We start from the raw sequence: 9459 nt of genomic DNA, 5'->3' as shown, positions 1-9459 counted from the left end.
TTGCCGATACTTTTACAAAACATGATCATCTCATACAACAATTTATATCTCATCACGTCTTGACCATATCACATCACAACATGCCCAGCAAAAACAAGTTAGACTTCCTCTACTTTGTTGTTGCAAGTTTTACGTGGCTGCTACGGGCTTCTAGCAAGAACCGTTCTTACCTACGCATCAAAACCACAAGGATTATTCGTCAAGTGTGTTGTTTTAACCTTCAACAAGGACCGGCCGTAGTCAAACTCGATTCAACTAAAGTTGGAGAAACAGACACCCGCCAGCCACCTATGTGCAAAGCACGTCGGTAGAACCAGTCTCATGAACGCGGTCATGTAATGTCGGTCCAGGATGCTTCATCCAACAATACCGCTGAATCAAAGTAAGACGTTGGTGGTAAGCAGTATGACTATTATCGCCCACAACTCATTGTGTTCTACTCGTGCATATATCATCTATGCATAGACCTGGCTCGGATGCCACTGCTGGGGAACGTAGTATTCAAAAAGATTCCTACGATCACGCAAGATCTATCTAGGATGCATAGCAATGAGACGGGAGAGTGTGTCCACGTACCCTCGTAGACCGAAAGCGGAAGCGTTTACTAACGCGGTTGATGTAGCCGAACGTCTTCACGATCCAACCGATCCAAGTACCGAACGTACGGCATCTCCGTGTTTAGCACATGTTCAGCTCGATGACGTCCCTCGAGCTCTTGATCCAGTTGAGGATGAGGGAGAGTTCCTTCAGCACGACGGCGTGGCGACGGTGATGATGAAGTTACCGGCGCAGGGCTTCGCCTAAGCACTACGACGATATGCCCGAGGTGGTAAACTGTGGAGGGGGGCACCGCACACGGCTAAGATATTGTCTGTTGTGTATTTGGGGTGCCCCCTCCCCCGTATATAAAGGAGGGGGGAGGAGGCGGCCAGCCTAGGGGCGCGCCATGTGTAGGTAGTCCTACTAGGACTCCCAAGTCCTAGTAGGATTCCCTTTCCTTTTCGGAGTAGGAAAGAAGGAAAGGTGGAAGAAGGAAAAGGAAAGGGGGGGCCGCGCCCCTACCCCTTGTCCAATTCGGTTTGGGAAGGGGGAGGCGTGCGCCACCTCGTGGCCCTTCTTCCCTCTCTCCACTAAAGCCCAATAAGGCCTATTAACTTCCCGCGGTGAATTCCCGTAACTCCCCGGTACTCCAAAAAAATACCCGAATCACTCGGAACCATTCCGATGTCCGAATATAGCCTTCCAATATATGAATCTTTACCTCTCAACCAATTCGAGACTCCTCATCATATCCGTGATCTCATCTGGGACTCCGAACAAACTTCGGTCATCAAAACACATAACTCTTTAATACAAATTGTCATCGAACGTTAAGCGTGCGGACCCTACGGTTTCAGGAACTATGTAGACATGACCGAGACACATCTCTGGTCAATAACCAATAGCGGAACCTGGATGCTCATATTGGCTCCTACATATTCTACGAAGATCTTTATCGGTCAAACCGCATAACAACATACGTTATTCCCTTTGTCATCGGTATGTTACTTGCCCGAGATTCGATCGTCGGTATCGTCATACCTAGTTCAATCTCTTTACCGGCAAGTATCTTTACTTGTTCCGCAATGCATCATCCCACAACTAACTCATTAGTCACATTGCTTGCAAGGATTATAGTGATGTGCATTACCGAGAGGGCCCAGAGATACCTCTCCGATACTCGGAGTGACAAATCCTAATCTCGATCTATGCCAACCCAACAAACACCTTCGGAGACACCTGTAGAGCATCTTTATAATCACCCAGTTACGTTGTGATGTTTGATAGCACACAAAGTGTTCCTCCGGTATTTGGGAGTTGCATAATCTCATAGTGAGAGGAATATGTATAAGTCATGAAGAAAGCAATAGCAATAAAACTTAACGATCATTATGCTAAGCTAACGGATGGGTCTTTTCCATCGCATCATTCTATAATGATGTGATCCCGTTCATCAAATGACAACACATGTCTATGGTCAGGAAACTTAACCATCTTTTATTAACGAGCTAGTCAAGTAGAGGCATACTAGGGACACTCTGCCTGTCTATGTATTCACACATGTACCAAATTTCTGGTTAATACAATTCTAGCATGAATAATAAACATTTATCATGATATAAGTAAATATAAATAACAACTTTATTATTTACTCTAGGGCATATTTCCTTCACTATCTTGTTTCCACATCGCCAAAAGTATCTAGAGCAAAAAGTCGAGCACTCGTCAACGACATATGCTTCAGCAATCGAACCTTCAGGTCTTGTCGTGTTTCGCACATGACGCTTACAAGTAAGCAACCTTCTTCTGATTGGGTACATCCAACCGTATTGCACAGGGCCTCTAAGCATTGCCTCTTTTAGTAAGTGCACCGCCAAATGGACCATCACGGTGAAGAAAGCTGGAGGGAAAATCTTGTCGAGCTTGCAAAGAATAATTGGGATTTGTTTTTCAAGTCTTTCCAGAACAGTTAACTTGAGTGTTTTGCAGCACGGTTCTCTCAAGAAATTTCCTAGCTCAGCGACCGCTTCATATATATCCTTGTCTATGATTCATCGGAGGCCCGCCGGTAAAATCCTTTGGAGGAGGATGTGACAATCATGGGTTTTCAGTACTGAAAGCTTGAATCCATCAGAAGTAACACACTTTGCTAGGTTAGCAGCATAACCATCTAGAAATCTCACCGCTCTTAGGAATTCACAGAATGCAAGCTTTTGTTCTTTACTCATTGTATACCATGCTCGTGGCATTTCAAATGAATCTTCATCTTCGTTGTGTTGTAGATGCAAATCTTCTCTTATGCCCATGTCCTCCAAATCAAGCCTAGAACTAACCGTGTCCTTTTTCTTCCCTTCAATGTTCAGAAACGTCCCTAGCAGATTCTCGCATATGTTTTTCTCAATGTGCATTACATCGAGATTATGCCTTAATTTTAGATCAGCCCAGTATGGCAGGTCCCACAAACAAGACCTCCGGTCCCAACATTGACCTTCCTCACGCTTTCTTTTCTTCACAAGCTTTCCTGGTCTCACATCTTTCACATTTTCAAGTTGCTGCTCTAGCTCTTCTTTAGTGAATTCAGCTGGCTTGTCACAGGTTTCATTCTCACCATTAAAATCTTTGCTTCTTCGCCAGCGATGGTTTCGGGGAAGAAAGCGGCGGTGCCCAATATAGCAGATCTTTCTCCTTATTCTCTTTGAGCAAGGGTCTTTGTCACAATGGACATAGGCCTGATAACCCACTCTGATCCTCCCAGACAGAGTGTGCAGCGCCGGGAAATCATGGATGGACCATATGATTGCAGCACGTAGATTGAACTTTTCTTCCGGACTCAAGGCATCGTATGAAGGTACACCAGTCCAGAGCTGGAGCAGTTCTTCTACAAGGGGCTCCATAAAGACATCAAAATCCTTTCCTGGAGACTCTGGACCCGGGATAAGCAACGACATCATGAAGTTGGACTGATCCATGAATGCCCATGGTGGCAGGTTGTACGGCACCACAAAAACTGGCCACATGCTATAAGACGTGCTCATGTTCCCAAACGGATTAAAGCCATCTGTGGCAATGCCAAGTTTTATGTTCCTTGGATCTGCAGCAAAATCTACATGTTTACTGTCAAACTCTTTCCATGCCTCTCCGTCCGCTGGATGGCTCAGCTCATTGTCCATAGGTTGCCGCTTCAGCTTGTGCCATTGTACCTCCAGCGATGATTTCTTCGAGATAAACATCCGCTGCAGCCTTGGTATCAACAGAAAGTGCCTCAGTACCTTCTCCAGTATTGACTTCTTCCCATCAGCATCTTTCCACCTAGAGGCATTGCATTTTGGACAATTGTCATGCTTTGCTAAATCCTTCTGAAACAGGACACAGTTATTTGGGCACACATGTATTGAAACATAACCTAGCCCCAGCCTGTGGATTATGCTCAATGCTTCATCATAAGACCTGGGAACACAACTATCAGGGAATTGCAAGCTCAAAAGGCGAAGTATTGCGTTGAATGCAGCATTGCTAATCCGGTAGAAAGACTTGATATGGAGTAACTTCACGGTGAAGGTAAATCTTGAAAATTTACCCCCTTCATGAGATGTGCGCTTCGCCTCCCCTAACAACTCAGCAAACATCGACTTCTGTCCATCAGCACGATCTTCAGCATCGTATAGATCCTTCAATAGGTCAGGAATCCTATCATCTTCAATAGGCATTAAGAAATCATCAACTCCTTTCATATGTTCTTTCGAAAACTCTCTGACTCCTTTTCTAATCTAGCTTCTGTCCATCTGCCAAAGACAACAAATTGTTGCAACTTAGGAAATCAATCTAAGTGCATCAACATTAATTAATGAAAATGGATGGCAGTAACGGCAACCAACTTTATATGCTAACTGCCTAACCACAACATTCAGCTATTTCCAATTTCTCACTACTTTAGTCCAGTTCACATGGTTTACTGATTTCACATGGGATCAATAAAAAGCAGTTCACAGGAATTACATATTTCACATGGGAGAAAATAAAAAGCTAACAAAAACCTGCTGGTTCACAAAAAACAGAGGTGGTTTACAAAGAACTGCTGTGGTTAAACCACTAACAATAACAACATATGCTGCCACAAAGAACTATTGTGGTTAAACTACCAACAATAACATCACTACAAATTTACATGAATAACATTTCCAAGATTGCATCAAATCTACATCAATGAGATTTTTCCTAGTTTCCATCAAGTCTACATCAATATTGATGTTCTTTAACAGATTTGAGGCTGAAATTTCAGAGGTGTAACATCAAATCTACATCGACTCCCTTCATATTTTCCAAGTTTACATCAAATCTACATAAACCTGAGGCTGGAACTTCAGAGGTGCAGATTCATTATTTATACAACCACACACACACACACACACACACACATTATGACATCCACAAAAATAGTTACATTGCCCAATGCTCACAAATTCAGATCAGACAAATTCAGTTTAGGAGCAAAGTTCAAAGTTCTGGACAGTCCAAACTTCTCTACATTCCTATGATAAGATCAGACAAATTAAGAGTTCTCCACACAAACATTTCCTAGGGTTCAAAAAAAGTTCTCTACCTAGAAACAAGATCAGCAGGAGAGGAGAGGGGGAAGAGGAGAGGGGTGCATACTGGGAGGTGTGCTTGTGGCAGCGGCGAGTCCCCCATGCTCGGCGAGCCTGTCCTATCGTGGGCGAGGTCGCCGTTCCTGTCGTGGGCGAGGTCGTCGTTCCTGCCGCCGCCCCCACCACCGCCGGTCGCCCATGCCCCTGCTTCGCCTCCATGCCCATGCCCCAGCCTCACCTCCGCCCCCGCTGGTTGCTTCCGTTGCCGGCCCTGCCCCCGCCCCTGCTAGTTGCTTCCGCCGCGAGGCCGTGGGCGAGGTCACCTGCGGCGAGGTCGTGGGCAAGGCGAGCGGTCCCTGTTGGTCGCTTCGGCCGCCGCCTGCTAGCCCCGCCCTCGTCCGCCGGCCCCTGCTGGTTGCTTCCGCCCGCCGCCCGCTGCCCGCCGGCCCCGCCCTCGTCCGCCGGCCCCTGCTGGTTGCTTCCGCCCGCCGCCACCTGGTCGAAAGACCTAGAAATTTTGGCTAAGTGTTGGCTCTGTCCGATCTTGAGAATAGGTCCCACATGTCAATGACTTAGATGTGGCAAGAGACAACCGCTGTTTTATATAATATACAGAGCCATTCCGCTAGATGGGTAGCAATCCCTCTCTAGCCAATGGTAGCGAACAAGTTAAACTAGCACGAGGTCGTGGGTTCGAGTCCCCCCTCGCGCATCTTTTTTATTAATAAATTTAGGGCTCGGTCCCGCCTGTCAAGTGGGTCCCTCCTGTAAATGAGCTCTCGTTGAATATACACATGTAAGCGGAAATGACAACTAAGCACTCCACATAGGCGAGACCGCTGAGGTGGCTGCCTAATCATACAACTACATTAAAACTCAAGTGTAACAACCATTCATATTGGTCGTAATTTTATAGAAATGCGGCACGAACCAGGGCTACCCGCTTTACGACCATTTCCTCTAATGAAATTACCACCTTTTTGACCAGAATGGTCGTTATGGTTTAGGGTTTGGAGCCCCCTGAACAGCTTTTGACCAATTGGTCTCAAATGGTCATAAATTTATGACCAATTCTTCTAGGGTCACTAACAGAAGGTCACAAGTTGACATATTTCTTGTAGTGAGGAAGCCAGGCGGATCGATGGGAGGAGGCCAGGCGGATCGACGGGAGGAGGCCAGGCGGATCGACAGGAGGAGGCCAGCCGGTGGAGGCGCACCATCGCCACCGGCTAGCGTGTCGACGGGATGAGGCCAGGTAAGAGCATCTACAACCGTACTTTGCAAATCCGACCCCTCGAACACTCACAGACACTGACCGGTCATGCCTCAAATTAGCCACTCTACATCCGCCTCTCTCATATTTCAACCTCTAGATGCATACAAAGCATGCAAAAGAAACCTTACATACTACATACAACGTACTACCCTAACTACTCTTCATTACCGAAGATGTCCACGACGAGGGTGTTGGGCGCCGGCTGGACGGGCGGGTAGGAGGGCTCCAACTGATCATCTTTCCGCTCGACCTCATCCATATACACGAGCATCTCCGCCTCCCCCGCGGCTTGTTGTGCCTCCATCTCCTGCTAGCGACGGGGTGTGGCCTTCGCAAAAAAGGTGGGACATAGCAAAATACGGAGACCAAGTACTCACCACCGGCACCGGGTTCCGGTGGCTGTAGGGCGCCTTCCCGAACTGCCACTCCTTCTTCATCCCGGCCATCGAGATTTTGTTAACCCGGCCGGCGACCTGCTCCTGCGTGCACATACTGATCACCATGACCATCACCATCTTCTTACTTGGTCACTAGCATTCACCTCAACTTCATTTTCTTGGCTACTAGTAGAAAACAGGACTTCCGTCCCAGCCGGATCGGAGCAATAGTCCCGGTCGCGTTATGAACCGGGACTAATGTGAGCATTAGTCCCAGTTCGAGCGGCACAAGCATCAGTCCCGGTTCGAACGGGACCTTTAGTCCCGGTTGGGACACCAGCCGAGACTAAAGGGTTTGCGACCGGCTTTGAACGGTTCAAGCCCCTTTAGTCCCGGTTGGTATCTCCAACCGGGACTAAAGGTCTATCTTTAGTCCCGGTTGGAGGTACCAACCGGGACTGAATTTATTTTCAATTTTTTTTTTCAAATTTCAGTTTTTTTTCTCCAGCCCTTTAGTCCCGGTTGGTGTCTTTAACCGGGACTAAAGTTCTATCTTTAGTCTCGGTTCGACACAACAACCGGGACTAAAGCCTTTTAACACATTAAACTTGGAAAAATCATAACTAAGTCATCCTAATTCAGAAAAATACAAATAATATATCAAAATTTGCAGAACAAAAAGATTGATCTGAAACAAGATGGCTGACGCAGGCAGATGATCTACCGGCGGAGAACCTGCCATAGGTTACAATGCATGAGCTGCCATTTTAACAAATTTCTGTGTTGAAAATGGAATATATCAGCTAGCAATTTGATTATTTAAGCTCAAAGCATCATAGCTGAGATGAGTATTTAGGAGCAGCAATACAGCTGAAAGTTTAATGCCCACTAAAGGCTTGATTGCTGAGATAGTGAAAATTTTACGAGCAGGTGTACTAGCATTGTCGAGCAATCAATAATATATTGAATCGAATGGCAAGAAAGTAAAAACAAACTAATGGCAGTAGTTCAACTTCAAATAAAGCAAAAAAATGTATTTAAGTAGAGAAGATTGTGCTATGGCACATTGAAAGGAGATGAGAAACATATCCATTGATGTATTTTTCAAGATGGTATACATGCCTCGATCAAGATAAAATCGAACAAACAGCTTGAAGAGTCCTTCCATGCTTCACTAGAAGAAAATTGACATTTTCTCTAGGACGAATGAAGGTTCAAAAAATAAACCATGATGCATCAAGTCAACTTTACCTCTGTTTGACTAACAAAACAGATTCTCTTTGACTAACAAAATCCAATGAACAAATCGATCGATATGGTTGCTTCACTTTTTTTACTTCCTAAGTGAATTACTACCAGTGGATTTCTAGCACTAGGATGGATATTTGTTAACAAGAGCAAATAGCACAAGACAAGAGCATGTATATATACTGGATGAATCAGAAAAATTGAGATGAGATGCCACCGTGCACACAGCAGGGGAAGGAAGAAAATTGAGATGGGAAAGCACCTTGATCGGCCCGAACGGTGACGACGGCGACGTTCGAGGCAGAGGCGGCGGTTCAGTAGGTATTCGCGGGAATTTTACTCTAGGCTTCACCACACATTTTTGTTTTTTTTTTGGCTGGCATTTTTTGGTGAGCCAGGACTATGTGCCACTTATCGCGAGCCCATAGTGGCAGCTAATCTGTGCTAGTCAATGCGTTCCCACATTAAGAAAGCAGGTATATTTTTTTGAAAACTCGAAAAACATATTTATGGTACTAATTTAACACTATTAATTTTGTGATAAGAAACTGTATTAATGTAATGCTTATTTACATAAAATTATTCACGCATATTTCTATTTCAGAATATTCATGTAATTGAAAAATGGTTCAATTTTTTGGGAAAATGATCATGCAATTCAAAATAATGTTTACATATTTTGAGAAATGTTCTTGTAATTTACAAAGTTAATTTTTTATTACAAAAAAATGTTTGTGTAAATAAAAATGCTTCTCATAACTTCAAAAATGTTGACTTATTTTTGAAAGTGCTCATAATTGTTTCAAAAATTATAATATGTGTCAAACAATGTTCACACATTTTTTTAAAGGTTCATGTAAGTGAGAAAACACAAAAAGTGGTTATGTATTTTAAAACGATATACACATAATTCTAAAAACCGTGCACACATTTTCATGAAATATTCATGTAAACTTATAATTTTTCCGTGTATGTCCAAAACAATGTATTTATAAAAAATAAGAATAAAAAAAGGAAGAGGAAAAAAAGAAAAAGGAAATAATAAATAGCTAAAAGGGAAAAACAGACAATAGAAGAAGAAGAAGAAAAACACGGAGAAAACATCAAAATCCTAAAACAAGAATCTAGCTGAGTACTGGTTGCTCACAGGGTTTAGCGACTAGTGGCCATCAGATCGCTTTGCTTGATGCGATCCAGGCCGTCGGATCTCGCCCTGGGAGGAGGCCAAGCGGATCGATGGGCGGAGGCCAGGCGGATCGACACGAGGAGGCCGCCCGGTGGAGGCGCACCATCGCCACAGGCTAGCGCATCGACGGGAGGAGGCCAGGTAAGAGCATCTACAACCGTACTTTGCAAATCCGACCCCTCAAACGCTCGCAGACACTGACCAGTAAGGCCTAAAATTAGCCACTCTGCATCCGCCTCTCTCATA

Source organism: Triticum aestivum, chromosome 2D, assembly GCF_018294505.1.
Source record: "Triticum aestivum cultivar Chinese Spring chromosome 2D, IWGSC CS RefSeq v2.1, whole genome shotgun sequence".
Lineage (NCBI taxonomy): Eukaryota > Viridiplantae > Streptophyta > Magnoliopsida > Poales > Poaceae > Triticum > Triticum aestivum.
This window is presented reverse-complemented; position numbering follows the sequence as displayed.